The sequence below is a fragment of the Leptonychotes weddellii genome, chromosome 1 (genome assembly GCF_054177405.1).
Source record: "Leptonychotes weddellii isolate Sample4059 chromosome 1, ASM5417740v2, whole genome shotgun sequence".
NCBI classification, from domain to species: Eukaryota; Metazoa; Chordata; class Mammalia; order Carnivora; family Phocidae; genus Leptonychotes; species Leptonychotes weddellii.
Genome location: NC_138369.1, coordinates 154,234,759 through 154,252,055, shown reverse-complemented (window position 1 = coordinate 154,252,055; position 17,297 = coordinate 154,234,759).

The following is a 17,297-nucleotide window of genomic DNA, read 5'->3' as shown; positions in this document are numbered from 1 at the left end:
TCAAAAAAATAAAATAAAATAAAAATAGAAATTATCATATAACCTAGTAATTTCACTTTTGGGTATATACCCAAGAGAATTGAAAGCAGGGTCTTAGAGAAATATGAGTAAGCCCATTTTTATTTTATTTTTTTAAGATTTTATTTATTTATTTGACAGAGAGAGAGATAGCGAGAGACAGAACACAAGCAGGGGAAGTGGGAGAGGGAGAAGCAGGCTTCCCGCCGAGCAGCGAGCCTGATGCAGGGCTCGATCCCAGGACCCTGGGATCATGACCTGAGCCAAAGGCAGACGCTTAACGACTGAGCCACCCAGGCGCCCCGACTAAGCCCACTTTTAAGGCAACATTACTCACAATAAGCAAAGGGTGGTGGCCACCCAAGGGTCCATCAATGAATGAATGGAGAAGTAAAATGTAGTATATAGTACAATGGAATATTAATCAATCTTTAAAAAACCCAAAATCTGGGGTGCCTGGGTGGCTCAGTCGTTAAGCGTCTGCCTTCGGCTCAGGTCATGATCCCAGGGTCCTGGGATCGAGTCCCACATCGGGCTCCCTGCTCGGCGGGAAGCCTGCTTCTCCCTCTCCCACTCCCCCTGCTTGTGTTCCTGCTCTCGCTATCTCTCTCTCTGTCAAATAAATAAATAAAATCTTAAAAAAAAATAAAAAACCCAAAATCTGACACATGCTGCAGCATGTATAAACCTTCAGAACATTTTGCTAACTGAAATACACCAGTCACAAAAAGACATGTACTGTATGATTCCACCTTATATAGAGTACCTAGAGCAGTCAGATTCACAGAGACAGACGAATCTTGGTTGCCAGGGGCTGGGGGAAGGAGTTGCTTAATGAATATAGAGTTTTAGTTTTGCAAGTTGAAAATGTTCTGGAGACTGGTTGTCTGACAACTTGAATGCATTTAACATTACTGAATCATATGCTTAAAAATGATTAAGGTGGTAAATTTTATGTTATGACTATTTTACCACAATTAAAAATAAAACACAGGGTTGCATACTTGTGATTAGACCTCTGGCAAATTCACAAATTCTTTTAGAGAAACATTAGTTTTAGTAAAGTGAAAGAAATCACCCTGCTTATCTAGTAATTCCAAGGATCCAGCACTGGGGGGAAACAGGGATAAGTAAATCAGAGGAGAGTGTTCACAAATGGGAAGCACAGTGTATTCCCTAGAGTAGTCTTAGTTGTATGTAAAGGTAATGCTTAGGCTATTTTAATGTAAATAGATGTGTATATGATCTATAGAGAAGTTAAATGAGAAAAATGCATAAAGAGGGATGTCCAAGGTACATTGGTAAATGTTTGTCCTTTCTTTTCTGTAGAAAGGTGATTAACTACCCAAAATAAGAGCAGAGCAATGATTTCAGCTTTACGGAGCAATACACTTTGATAATGAAAAATTTGATGCCTAGCTCCATTGGCTCTATTCAAATAAGTTATGTTTCATGGTGATTTTTACCCTTCTTTCCTGTGGCTTAGATTTTATGTAATGGAAAGGAATTTGTTTAATGGGTGAAAGTTTTTTGTTTTGTTTTTGTTGTTAAGAATTTTACTTAAGTTTAATGGTACTGTTAAATTTGGTATGTGGCTAAATGTATCTCGAAAAGATTTGTCATGTCACATATATATATATATCATTATAGCCTAATCACTCTTGTAAGTGACAACATTTTTAATATTTTCTAGAATGTGGACATTCTTCCTCACTCCTATGAACTCCCGCAGATTTAAGCTACTAGGGAATCCTGAAGATATATGCCCCTCTCTACTAAGCCAAAAATAGGGTGGGAGGTCTATAATCCCATATGAAAATCAATTATATCCATCCAGGAAACCTAAGGCAGGTTATAATGAAAGAGAAATCTTATGGAAGGTAACATTCCGGGGGCCATTTTAGCATATATTGAATTCTTAAAATGTGGACATGATCCCACTCAGACACTATTCACTTGTTTCTCTTCCTTGATTGTCACTGGATATCCCAATAGCTGAACCTTTTTCATCACTCCGGTCACAGATTACATGGCATCTCTTCTGTGGGCCAGTTCTTCTTGTCCGGAGAATGACTTGTCAAAGGACTTTATTTTTTTCTCATAGCATCTGTCACTGAGGTTAGTTTATATTATAACTTACTTTCCCCCCATCTCTCTCAATGGAATAGAGTTTCATGAATACAGGGCCTTCTCTGTCCTCGTGAATGATAGATCCCTCATGCTTATTACAATGCCTGGCACAGAGGAAGTGATGCTTTGTGTGTACGTGTGTGTGTGTGTAAAATCTATGAATTACTACATGGTAGTTGGATATCAATAAAGGCCACATTGTAAAAATTATTTTAAGTTATTCTAATTTATTCTAAATTATTTTAAATTCAGCTTGAACTTCTTAACAATATTGGCAATAATCTAGTATTTTTTCATTTTCAGGATCTCTGTCTCTATCCATTGTAAAATATCAGAACCAGAGGCTTATGTAGCCCCAGGAAAATGGTGGAAAATCTACTTTTAAATTTGTAGTATTAGAATTACGGTTCCTCTTTGCCCTGGTCTAGATGATCCATTTAAAGGTGATCATCTCTACACCAGTATTGCAAAGCTCAGCCACATGGAATCTCATGGAAACTATATAGTCACTACACCAAGTGATCCGTCTTCCCCTTTGAGGTGTCACCTCCCACTAGCACTCACTTTCAGGATCTCCAACCTTTCTCAATTTTCAAAGATTCAAACTTGCACATTAAGTTTGCCTTTTTCAATTCTCTAAACATAAAGCTTTATTTTTTAACCCCTCTTGGAAAACCAGTGGGCTCTCCTAAAGGGCCTCGATGTTCTAAACAACAAAACCACTACTTTGACTCAGACATTATCTGCTTTAGAGCTGAAAAACAAACAAACAAAAACAATCAGACAAAACATATTTACCTTCCCCCTAAGAGTATGGGAATATCTTAATTAATCACTTTTATGAATTATGTTCTTTTGTCTCACATGTAATTAATGAGAAGAAACTCAGATGTTGTAGTGACACCAACTGATTGTAAAAATATGCTCTTTGCAAATTTTTAACAAAATACTCCTTAATATATTATATATTACATATTATATTATTATGTAAATGATTAACAACTTCATTAAGAATAATATATCTATATGCCTTTCTTGGTTCACTTCAAAAGTTCTCACCAAACATATATATGTTGCCATTCTTTTAAGTTTATATCTGAGGTACTAAAATGATAGGAAAACTGGGCAATGAGCTCTGTTTTAGGTGAATTCATAGTACTTCCTGTGTGACCTTGCTAGAAGAAGGACTCCTATTTTTCCAGGTACTTGGTACTTTCTACTTTTGTAATTATCACAACACTGTCACCTAAACACAGGGAAATGGCACAGCCATTTAAGTATTTTCAAGTCACCCATGGAGGTAGATAGACCCCCTTCCCAATGAACAAGTTGAATGTTGAGTCTGGAGATACTCCAACAGCAAGAGAATTTATTACTCAGAGTCTACAAGGGAAACCTGGGGAGAGCAGGGCCCATGCAGGTAGTTGCAGGCTGGTTTGAGTGAGCCAGAGAGCAAGTTTGGCTAGAGAGTACACCTGGGAAGTGTTCCCACTAGGGAGCCAGGTTTTGTGAGGTTTGAATTTCCTTTCAGAGGCAAAAGAGGAGCCCATGGGCTTTCTTATGGGCTAACCCAGACTGAGGCAGAAGGTGTCTTTAGTTCATTTGAGCTGCTGTAACAAAGTACCCCAGACTGGGTGGCTTATAAACAATAGAAATGTATTTCTCACAGTTCTGGAGGCTGGAAGTTCCAGATAAGAATACCCACAGGGTCAGGTGAGTGCCTACTTCCTGGTTCATAGGCAGCAGCTTCTCCTGGGTCTGCCTATATTGTGGAAGGAGCTAGGTTAGTCAGTGGGTTTCTTTTATAAAGCACTAATCCCATCCCTGAGGGCTCTACTCTCAGGACTCAAGCACCTCCTAATGGCCCCACTTCCTAATACCATCACCTCTGTGGTTAAAATTTCAACATATGAATTTTGGGGGACACAAACATTCAGACCAGTGCAAGGAGAGAGGAAAAGTGGGGCTTGAAAGCTATCAGCTCTCAAATACCAAAAAAATGGAGTCAGACTATGGCATTGGTATTAATATTTTACGATCAATATGTCTCACAAAGGCATAGGAGGTGAACAAAAATTATTTTGTCTGAACTTTCCTACCTATAAATCAATAAATGTGCTTTACAAAATAAAACTGTATTCAAGATCTCTAACTTGTTAACAAATTACTCACATATTTCGTTCTAAGTTCAAAGATATTACAAGGTCAAGACACAAGTTGGAGAAAAAATGCTGTAACTGTTGAAAGGCAAGAGGCCACCTGAATGGGATCTGAAAAGAGTCAAAGGTGAATGCAGTAGGTCAGGCAGGAGAAAACTGAATCTAATTGAAATTAATACAAGGGGCTTAAAGTTTGTTCAGGAAACTCTGAAAAGTGTTGATTAAAATTAGGACAGATAGTGTACACAAAAATAAGAATAAAAGAAATTAGCAAATAAAAGAAATGAGGTGTTATAATTTTTAATCATGGAATTCTGAAGATTGGAAGCTCATAGATTCTATAAAAAGAAGTGAAGAATGAGAATGGTTTATTCTTTATGCAGCAAAATTCAAATGCTAAGTTTTTCTAATGACAAATGACTATTCCAGTGTTTTTCTTTTGTTTTGTGTTTAAAATCATGATTGAAAATCTGCAACTGTGTTTGCTTCATTTTTGTATGTTTAAAGCAATCAGCTGGCATATGAATTTACTTTCTGAATAGAGCTAACAGGAAGAATGGTGTGAGTTCCTAACTGATTCTTGACCCAGGTTTATGAATAAATTTGCTATCAAACAATTTCATTTGATTTTCAAAGGCAGAAACACATTCGCTAGAATCTGACCACCACTAGATGAAGGAAATTATAAGGTTCTAGACTTAGTGGTTGAAAGCATATGTCCCAGTCTATGGTGAGCTCACTGAGATGTGTCAGCCTTTAAAACTGGGCATCTTGGGAGTGCCTGAGTCATTCAGTCAGTTGAGCCTCTGTCTCTTCATTTTGGGACAGGTCCCCATCTCAGGATGGTAGGATCAAGCCCCACCATGAACTGTATGCTCAGCAGGGAGTCTGCTTGACATTCTCTCTCTCCCCCTGCCACCACCCCTCCCTACCCAACCCACATGCTTTTTCCCATCTCTCTAAAATAAATAACTAAATCTTAAAAATAAATAAAATAAAACTGGGCATCGCAAATATTTTCATATTAACTTCCTTTAAATATATCAAATGTAGGTCAGGATTAGATCATGTCTGTTTGAATGGTTACTGTTAACTTTTTTTAAAAAATAGAAATAACCAGTAAAATTAGGGGAAAAACTGAAGTTATATAATTATTTGTCATTAGTTAAGGACAAAAAGCCTTGTCGTTTAGTCGGTAGAAAATAAATGGAGGCTGTGAAATGAAATAATATAACATTCTAGCTTTCATAAATTAGAGTACTACACTGAGACAGTAGATAAAATAATATGTTTCAAGCATTTTGCTTTTGAGCTATTCTGGTGTCAAAATTACTCCATGATTTTCATGCTATGCACTTGAGTCCAGGTTCTCCACCTTCAAAAGGAGTCACCTTTTGAATAATATGTAACTAATGTTATCTGAGCCCCCAAACTGAGTAAATGCAGAATTTTCAGTTTTTATCTTATCCTTCTTTAGCTTTGCTGATTTGCCTAAGGAATTATTCACAAGTGGCAGAAATGTATCACGGTTTCTCCTTTGTTACATCCTGCTAGGACCTCTGCTTCATATTTCTCACTTCACCTCTTTCCTTCTAATAACTAGGTTCTTTGCTCTGTTTTGTTCCAACCTAATTCCTTAATGCCCAGCTAACTCCAAGGTGAAGAACTCTGAAAAAACAGTAGAATGTTTAGGAATACTGTAAAGAAATTAAAATACTGTTACCAAGTCCAATGTGTTCACTACACACAAATACCGGATTGGTATCACCATCTATAAAGTTTGTATTCTTTATCTCCTTAACAATGTCCTGTCAACATTTCCTAGCCAGTAAATATGACTCAAAAACATTATTTAATGCCTATAAATTATTTCATGATATGGAAAAAAATAATCTTTTTAACCATTTCTAATAGGAAGAGTAAATCCTTTTTTGTTACCATAACACTGAGATGTGTACTGTATACTTCAACCATTTATTTTTTCAACTCTGATGATTTCAGAAAATCTACTTAGGGTAGAGATTAGATAAACCATCAATGGTGGGAAACATGTTTTTAGTTGACTATGGTAAAATATTTCATTTACTACATTTGATATCACCAATTTCAGGCCTAAAAGTAAGTAAAATTAGAAATCTCAATTAGCATGATATTTTTAGAACCTATAATTGGTGTACTGGTTCTTGTTCATTCTCTGTACAAAGAATAGTAAGCAACAGGAATTGGTACTGTGTTGGTAAGTATCCCTACACAGAAGCACCAGCTCACCAAAATGTGCATTTAGAATCCCTGTTCATTCCTCTGGCTATACTTATGTAAATAATACGTAAATACAGAATTTAACAGAAAGTTAAAAATGACACATTTCTAACAAGCAGAAGAAATTGAGCCCCACTTTCCCCTATTCACATCAATTGGTGGCAGAATCCAGCTTTTCAAGCTCCTCGTCTAGAATTTTTGTCATTACAGCACCACTAGGACACCAAAATTTTGGTTACATGTGCAGATGTTTGACCAACATCTGATAATTCAAAAATGTCTGAGGATTAGTCTCAATTTTTAAGGACGTATTATTTTTATGAAACCTGTACATTAATCTAGTTTGTCTTATCCAGAAGATTGTCTCTGAGTTTCATTCTGTTGCAAGAGCCACAACATCTAGGCAGGGAAGATTCCGTGACTTATTTTATTCAGAACAGGTTTTTCTGTGGAGATTTAACACATTTCTCTAGATATATATTTTTTTAATTATCATTTTTTTCCTAAGTATATTTATTTCAAATATGAGCCTTTGTTCTGAGGAAGAATGTTGGCTGCTCAATATTATTTTGGACTCATTATCCTGGGGAATTTATTTCTTGTAAAAATATTTATCATATTTTATTGTTTATTGCTATCGAGGAGTTTATGAAAAGACAGGACAAAATTGAGTAATTAAATAGCTGTCACATTTCAACTTTACTTAAGTTTACAACTTTAAGATATCTAAGCTTGCTTGAAGGAAAAAAAAATGTAAAATCCCACTGTGGTTACTAGGATGAGATGAGACTTGGTGTGAAAGTCATTTAAGAAAAATGAAAAAGCAATAAAATTCCAGCTGTTTGGTTAGGAAAGTTTCTCTGAACTGCTTCAAACTCAGCCAAACAGTCAGGGTTCTTCATGGAGCTCACTGTGGCTGATAATTGAAAGCTTATTTCCAATGTATATTGCCCATTTGAAAAGTATATGTGAAACCAACACTAATATTCTCCTTCCTGTATGTGATAGTATATGAAACATAAAGACTTCCAATATTCTTAAAGATGAAACACACTGAATTTTTTTTACCCTCACTTTTTCAGGATTGCATTTAACCATGCAAATGCTGCTTGAGAAAGTACAAAGTTGAGAGTCCATTATCTTGCACCCTGTACTTACTCGGAGTTTGGAGAGAAGAGTTGCAGTTGTGAGTAGGGGAGGACACAGCTGTATGACAAAAGCCAAAAGAGTGAGAACAGAGCTGTCCACGCTGTGCAAAGCACAGTGTTTTTATTTATTTATTTATTTATTTATTTATTTATTTATTTATTTATTTAATTTATTTATTTTTAAAGATTTTATTTATTTATTTAACAGAGAGAGACACAGAGAGAGAGAGGGAACACAAGCAGGGGGAGCGGGAGAGAGAGAAGCAGGCTTCCCACTGAGCAGGGAGCCTGATGTGGGGCTCGATCCCCGGACCCCGGGATCATGACCTGAGCCGAAGTCAGGTGCTTAACGACTGAGCCATCCCGGCGCCCCAACACAGTGTTTTTAAATAATAGCTCTGGTAACAAAAAAATGACACGTATTTATTGTTGCTCAACATTTTAAAAAATAAAATATTTTAGAGAAGAGATTATATCAATTTTGCTCGGAAACTCCCTATATTTCCTGATGTGGAGACGGGAGATCGTTTGCAGTAGCAAGTACTTTGAACAGAGGAAGATGACACAAGGATTGGGAAGGATAAACAATTGTAAAGGAATTATTTGCGAGAAGTCTTAGTTTCTTATGCTCACAGGTAAGAAGATGCAGTTTGCATTGATATTTTCACGAATTAAAAACTATACTTTAAGAATGTTACACTAACCAAAGTTTACATTCACTGTTTAAGTAATGACAGTCTGTAAAGAATCACTTCTGCTACCTACACTTCTTTCACAGTTGCATAAATCCAAATGATCACAATTGGATCAATCTGTGATCAAAAGAGAAAAATAGATAGCAGTATTAAAATCACACATCAGCACATAGATGCAGTGTTCAAAAGAAAGGTCTTTTTTTTTTTTTTAATTGTCAGGCACAGAGAAAGAAGAAGCTTTAGCATCAATTTGCTTTAGTAAATGCATTTCATTTGCATTCATTTTCAGGACCTAAAGGAGACCTAATCTGTCACAAAGGTGGAATTATTGAAAAACTCTGAAGACAATGTGTTGTTTGCATATTAAGATTGAGGTCCAAAGTTCTCAAAGCCATTTATTTAAACTCCGTGTGTGTGTGCGTGCGCGCGCGCAGGCACGCATGCATACATGTGTGTGAATTTTCTGTGTAATTTGAGACATCTCAATGATTTAAAAACAGGAAACTTCACAGTACGTCTATATACTATTCACATAATTTAATAATATTTATTTTGATTGTACCTTATACAATAAATAAGCCATTACTTATATTCTAATATCATCTGAAGTATAAACAATTAGCTAACATACATATATTCACATTATGGGAGATGGATGGGTCATTATATTCTGCACTGAGTTATCTTTTGTGGTTGATCAAAGGTAGACATTTAGAAGCATGAATATCTAAACCTTGACAAGTGATTGGCTTAATTTTTACAGAAAAATCATTTTAGGTAGGGAGCAAAGAGATGAATTATACTGCTTAATTCTTACATAGAAAAGTCAATGACAATAAATTTTTCAGATGAGGGAATCAAGCATGGGTTTCTACTTCAAATACCAAAAGGAAGGCATTAAGAGCCAGAAAGACCATGGGTCATTTTTTAATGAACCATGTATTACGGTTGACATCTCTAAAACAAGGGAGTGACTTTGTTACCAATTCCAGAATCACCTTAAAAGTGAAACACTGTGCACTTAACCTTTATAAAAAGTATATAATGGAGAGGACATCTTTTTTTAAGAGATTTTTGTGAAATATTAGCTTTAAAGTATTAGCTGTGCCAAATGCCAACCTGAAATGTTGGGTTAAATGACTTAGCCAAACAGTATATCTCAACAGCATTTCTCTTTTCAACACCAGATACACCGCTAAGCATTAAAATCTCTAAACAGGATCAAAAGAGTAATGAAATGTGAACTCCTTCCTCAGGGTTATTTACTTTTGGACAAGTAACATCAATGTCACATGAAAAAATAAATTGATTTGTTGGACTATTATATATGTTAGCAGTTTTAAAAAATTAGAAGCAGAAACCTTTCTTGGAAACACCTATGAAATATCCCAATACATGGTTGAGACGGAATTCCAAAAGACCCACCATCTCCTTTCTCTTCCTAGTTACTTTTTTTTTCAAACACCAATGGAGCATTCTTAGGACCCCTGAGACTCTACTGATAACAATGAGAGCAACTCTGATTTTAAAACTTCTTCAATGTCCCCACCCCCCAAATCTTTTTCTATATTTCTACCAAAGAAAATAGATTTTTCAATTCTTGTTGATGTTAAGTCCAAGGCAGCTATTCAAGACTCTCTGTAGTAAAGATTACCAGGGAAGTTGGAGGGAGACTGAGGATTCTGGTGGATGTGTCTTGCAAGATACCCTCAGTGCGATGATTGAAAGGTGGCTTTGGACTTGCAAGGGAAGGCAATCCTTAGCTCTGAGCCAAACGCTCTCTGACCAAAAGTCTAAGGTGCTGAAGCTGAGAGGATTGACTACCATGTATCTTCTTCCAACTGGCTTAAGGAAGGAAGTAGATAGTTTACTACTACACTTAAGACTCAAGTTGGAGGAATACAGTCTTAAATGACTCTTCTCCATGAATCCAGTTCTAAAAGGTAAATAACTATTAGGAGTCTTTTTAAAAAAGTATCATCTGGAGGAATTAAGCTATGGTGTAAAAAGAAGTATTTTAAGATCTTGGAGACCACATATAGGCACTCTGATTAATAGGCTGGTTGAACAGCTAGTTGAGAATAAATTATCTTGAAAGTCCAACCAAAGCAAACCTTCAGACTGCAAAACCATTTACAACAGACTACCATCCTACGAGGGACTGCGAGTGAGAACTTCTTTGCCTACTTTCCTCAAGTTCTGAGCTATAAAATTTTGAGCTAAATAGAGTGGTTGTTATCAGGCACTGAGTTTTTAGGTAATTTGTTTTACAACATGAACCATTGGAATAGTGTTTCCCATAGTCACATCTGCTTATATGAGCATAAAATCAAAATAATAATGATATATGCATATAAAATAAGGTAAATAATGAGGAAATATTTGGTCATGATCTTAAGTTAATACAGACTCTGAATTTCATGATTACATTTCATTTTAAACACCTTGGTTGATAGGGCAAAATGATGTCAAGATGTCAAATTTGGTATATTGCTTGATTTAAGGAAACATATCTTTATGTGATGTGATTTAATTAACATTTATTTAAAATGCACTTTGCTGTGTAGAAAGATCACTGGGATAGCCAAAATATAAGTAAAATAATATGGGGATATTATAGTTTTAACTAAGATAGGATAGTGGCATGGATTGCAGAAATGTAACATATTTATGATATGCTTTTAGCAAATTTATTGAGATATAATTTATATACCTTATAATTTAGCGATTTAAAATGTGCAATTTAATTGTTTCTAGTATATTTACAGATATGTGCAACCATTACTGGACACATTTTTTTTCCAACTATTTTCTCGTATTTGGTAGGTTACCTTTTCTTTCTTTTTTATTTACCCCTCCCCTCTTTTTAAAAATAATTAGAACCTTGTACCTCTTAATCTCTTTCACGTATTTTGCCCATCCTTCCCCTCTCCTCCCCTCTGGTAATCATCAGTTTGTTCTCTATCTTTATGGATCTTTTTCTGCTTTTCTGTTGTTTACTCATTTGTTCTGTTTCTTAGATTCCATATATAAGTGAAATCATACTTTATATTGTTCTATTCTTCTAAACTTATTGAAGTTTGTTTTATGACCTCATTTGAAACTCAGTGCCAGCATCCAGCTGGAGGCTAGATGATGGACACTGACATCTTACTGCTTCCAGAAAGAAATCCTTCTAAGATCTGGAAAGGGATAGATCGTTGTGTTCTTGGCTGTGGAAGTGAGCACGTTGTTGAGATGAGAGGGAAGAAGAAGAAAGGAGGAAGTAGTCTTGGTTCAAAATTATAGACTCTCACCTTTATCAGCAGTTTTTGAAGGTTTTCTTGAGTAGATATTTCTTTATTGGCTCTTAATCCTTGGGACCATTTCCAGGGGCTTTAAATGGTTGATTTTTATAAGTTTCACTAATTTCAATGGGAAGCAGATCAATAGAGCTCCTCACATTGTCATGCCAGAAATTGATCTAGTAAGATATTTTTAAGGTAGAATCCACTAGAATGTTTTTGTGTTAGATGTGGTAATGAAGTGGAAGGAATGGGTAAAGTATGATTCCCATGTTTATGGCTTGAATAAATTAGTAAATAATGGTTTTGATTACTAAAATGAGGATGTCTAGGGCAATTCAAAATAAGACACACATAACAGTGGTCCAGTGTCAGCAAAGAAACATTTTTGGAGGCATAGGTTTCAAGTGTTCTGTTTTTATAGAGATAATGTGAGGTATATAAAGGGATATGTCTATCATATTCCTGTTTGGTTTTTACTGTGGGAGGTATGAGAATAAGTTCGCCTCTTACTGGCTGAATTTGCCCTGCTAGTATGTTTTGTAGGCAGCAGAGAGTTCAAAGAGTGAAATATAATGCCTTCACATGTCATGTCTTCTTGAGTTTGTGTTGAGCTCCATCACTTCCTTTCCTGCATCTGGCTTCATCACAATTAGGAAACAATTTCTTGGTCCTTTAAGGTCCTTGGCCATCTCTATACTGGAGCTTGTCTGAATGAATATGGATATGATTCTGTTAAGAAGGGGAAAGATTGAGAAGACATAGTCACCAAGGAGATGAAGTCCTTAATATGGAACATAATGGAAATAATGAGAAATAAGGTGAATATAGTAAACAAATGAAGAAATGGAGGGAAAACAATATGTATACTTACAACTATAGATGAGTTAGGAATTTGATGGCAGAAAGATGCCCTCTCTTTTCTTCAGACACACCATTTGAAAGTGAGATGGGAGCCAGAGATTTGACGAATGTTGTAATAGAATGAAATTGACTTTGTCCTATTAGAGAAGCACAGTTACCAAGAAGGGGAAAAAAAAAAAAAAAGATGTTCTGGGTGGTATAGAGTGCCCATTTGAGGATAGTGATTATGAAATAAATTAAGAACAGAAAGAATAATAAAATGATAGTGAAGATTAGAAAAGTATCATAACACTAATAACAGTGATTGCTAATATTTATTGCACATTTGCTATGTTCCAGGGATTATTTAAGCATTTTATGTGGATAAATTAATTTATTCCTTACATCAACTCTATCAGAAAAGTAGTATTACTAAGTTCATCTAACAGATGAGGGAACAAAGACATACAGGATTTAAATAATTTTCTGAAAGTCACATAGCAATACTTGCAAGATCAATATATTTGACTTCTTACTGATTTGGGGAAAATGTTATAGTAGGAAATTTGAATTAGTGGTTTAAAGATAGTTCACTTTATGATAATGACAACATGCACAGTGTAACTATGAAATTGTAAAATAAAGGAAAATTCTTTGGAGTTGAATATGTTAGGATCTTAAGGAATAAGATGAGATATACAGAGTATTGAGGTCTCATAGAGAGGAATGGAGTGAAAGTTAAATGCTTTGGGCTGGCTGATATGGTCTGTAACCAAGGGAATAATACCTGAGACTATCTTTGAGCATCACTAAAGAAAGTATAGAGCAGGTACACAGCTAAATGTTGAGAATTCCAAAGACAGAGAAAAAATAATGATCTGGAAGCAACAGTGAAGAGTAAGGAGAATATCAATACTGCTCTCAAATTTAAGATATATGGCATGGTGGGGAAAAAAAAAAGCTTCCAATTGAAAGGAATACGGGAAATAGTATATTCAGAGAGGGGAAAACATGTTTTATTTAAGGAATAGATGCAAAGGGGAACTTCAGAAATGAGTTTGAGAATATATAGTACTTAAGGAACTGACATTCTAGGGAACAGACAGGGGGAAGAGGTTGGGGAAAGAAGACTAATGAGCTAAGTTCATGAATAGGGCAGATGGGAATGAGAGTTCAGAAGCAAGGAGTGGGCAGAGAGGTTTTCATTTTCATATCGACAGAAGTAAGTAAGGAGGATATGACATTTGGTGGATTTCATCTTGCTTGTCTACTTTGTCGGTGGGCATTTCAAGTCCTGTAGACAGAAGGGTATCAGCCTGGACAATAGGGATTATGGGTATAATTATTTTTTTTCCTTTCAAATGGAGAAGAATATCTTAATGTGGTGAAAGGTGGCTTTGTATGAAATAGCCCACCTTATCTTCTCCCTGCCAGTAATTCTAATTTTTATTCCTATTAAATTGTGGAAAGTAGATCAATATAGCATTTCTTGGGGAAATGTGAGTTCTGAATTGTTGGAGTTTCCAAGAGAATCAGAGGACCTAAGTGTCTCAGAGTTCATCTTCAGAATTGTCCTATGGTAACCTAACAACTGATGCCAATAAAGATTAGAAATAGAGTAAGTAGTTTTTCAAAAAATCCTACATTTTGCATTTGCAAGCCTACTGTCTTTCTCTTCTTTTCTGCCTGGCTGCTTTTGACTACTTTACACAGGCACTTCGCCATCTAACCTGGAACTGAATCGATTTGTTTTACTAATTATTATGTTGACAACTAATAAATTATATATAAATAATTCCAAAGGAAGTCTATTTATACTGTGTATAAAAGGGATCATATGATGGTAAGTAAATTAATTATTGGCTGAAACAGAATGTTGACTTTAGTAAAATCTTACAAATATGTCAGTCTTGTTATGGCTATAGTGTTTTTTATTAAAAATGAAGATGGAAAAGAGCAAGAATTTCAAGAATATTTGAGAGAGTGCTTATTTATCTTAAAAATTTTATTTTTTTAAACCTTCCAAACACAGCAATTCAATGAAGTTCACATGGCGAGAAGCACTTCTCACACTGTACAAACTGTGAAAATAACACATTTCATTAAAATAGGCATCTCTGAGCTAAGCACCAAGTCATGCAAGCAAACATGAGAAGAGGAAAAGAGTCTTTGGAAAAACAGTTATTCCCTAGAGATCCTGAGTCAGCTGTTCTTACCTGGAAAGACTCTCTGTTCTTAATGTTCCATTATCCCCTAGTCCCCTTCAGTTGCCATTAGGTAATGACAACAATTCTTGAAATTTTGAAAACAGATTTTTTAATTTGGGGTTATATATATTTTGTGGACTGGGGCAAGTGGAGGTGGGGAGTGATTCTCCTCTGGGACTCAATGATCAAAAGAGCAGAGGAATAATGAAGAGAATAATATTGATCTTATACCAAGAATATTTCCACAAGGGCACAATAAGTGAGCTCTCTCCCCAACAGATTTAAGAATTCAAGCAGAAGGGACTTGAACAAAAATTAAAGGAGCAGATGAAGAAAAAGGTTTTTAAAAGTATTTGCAGGAATTCTTCAAAAATGCAAATGAAGTTATTGTTCTGCTTTTGTGAAATTAAAAAAATGTTTCTTATTGAAATGTGTGCAGGTAGTACAGAAAATTATAATGATAAAAATAAAATGACACATAATCCTATGCCAACAGATGCAGATATTAATATTGAGGTATACATATTTCAGGAACACCACTATCACTGAAAGCTCATATTTTATGTACATACAAATGATCTTATATAATGGTGAATAACTGAATATATCTATAAGCACATATTTTATATGTACTTTTAAACCTGCTTAAAGTATTCAAATATAATTAAGCTTTTACATATGTATCTTGACTGTGTCCTAGGTAAAATGCTTAATTTAGCAAATTTAGTTTTCTCTTTTTTTTCTTTGTCAAGTAATTGAATGATGAATATTAAAATCTTTTATACAACTTTTTACATTGTTTTGTAATCTGGACATTATTCTATGTCTAACTCATTTCATTAAGTATCTTTCATCAAATAACTCATTTTCCACATTCTTTAGCTGCTTATTTTGATTAATATCTATTTCATCAGAATACTATTCTTAAATACTTTGTTTGGAAATATAAGAGATACTATATTTTCTAAAATTATATATATAATTATTTTCCATTGTCTTCACCAGAAACAAAGAAAAATCTTTGGGTTTTAAAATTTGTGGGTGAGGCTTATTTTTTCAACTCTGAAAACTCAGTAGTCATTGCTTTATCAGTGTTAAAAGTAAGTCTGAGGACAACCTGTCTTTTACTTTGTAGATGAAATAACATCTTTTTTCTCTATAAGAGAAGTTGCAGAATTTTTTTTTTTTTAATTTTAGTTGGCAAAGTTTGTTTTCCTTCTTCCTTCCTTCATCTTGAAGTCTTGAGTTAATAGCAGTCTGTGACATGATCAGTGTAAGCTACTGGCCATGAAGTATCCATTGTTGACAACAACCCAACAGGTAATACTAAAGTGTACTGTCCCATCCTACCCCTGAACTTCTCCTTCCTTGAGATAAACAAACAATATCTGCAAAGACATAAGAACCTTATTTTATTAGCTTGTGGTGCAGGGCCTAAATGTAAGGCCAGTAACATGTTCTGCCTTCGTATCTGGTAATATTGGCAGGACCTTGAATGTCCTAACCACAAGTTCTCCTTCCCACTCTGCTCCCATGGATGAAGTCCCATAGCCAAACAGCCCTCCTTAACAAGGAGACAAGGCAGAGTTCCTGCTTATCCCTGAGGAGTGGGTTTCAGTTCTCCCACAGCCCATGGAATTATTCAAACAGGCCAATCACATCCTCCTGTGGGGACCAGGGAAAACCTCACTTTCTTGGTGCTACAAATCTTGCCTCCCATAGTCCCTAGTTTGCTTGGTTCCCAAGTAAAACTTCGGGGTTGCCTGAGTGGTAGGCAGTGTCTCCTTCCCCTGGGTTGGGAGAATATATGAATAATAAACCCCTGTCAATCTCATCTTTCCAGTGTCAAGTATTATGTGTTTGGCCACCCTATAACCCCAAGGCAGGAATCCCTTCCTCATCAATGGAGTGAATAGGATGCAATTAAAACTTGGTTGCTCTTATAATTGAAAACAGTTTTCGATATTGACTACTTGTAAATCTCTTTTGGGGAAAAATTTTATAGAATAGGTATTATTTCTTCTTTGAATATTTGGTAGAATTCCCCAGGGAATCCATCAGGCCCTGGACTATTACATGCCGGGGTGTTGGCCTGTTTTCCTTGATCTTAGGAGGGGTCCCCGCTGCCTCTAGGACTTGAATGTTTGTTTCATTCCCCAGATTAGGGAAGTTCTCAGCTACTATTTGCTCAAATATATCTTCTAGTCCTCTCTCTCTCTCCACTCCCTCTGGGATTCCAATAATTCTGACATTGGAACACTTCATGGTGTCACTTATTTCTCTGATTCTATTTTCATGGATTCTGAGTTGTTTTTCCCTGGCCTCCTCTTTTCCCTTTTTATCTATTATATTGTCTTCCAGGTCGCTTATTCGCTCTTCTGCCTCAGTTACCCTAGCTGTTAGATTATCTAGATTGGATTGGATCTCATTGATAGCATTTTTAAGTTCTGCCAATTCAGCTTTTATTTCTGCCCTTAGAGACTCTATGTTGCCATTAATTGATTTCTCCATTCTAGCCATTGTCTTCACAATTGCTAACCTGAATTCCATCTCC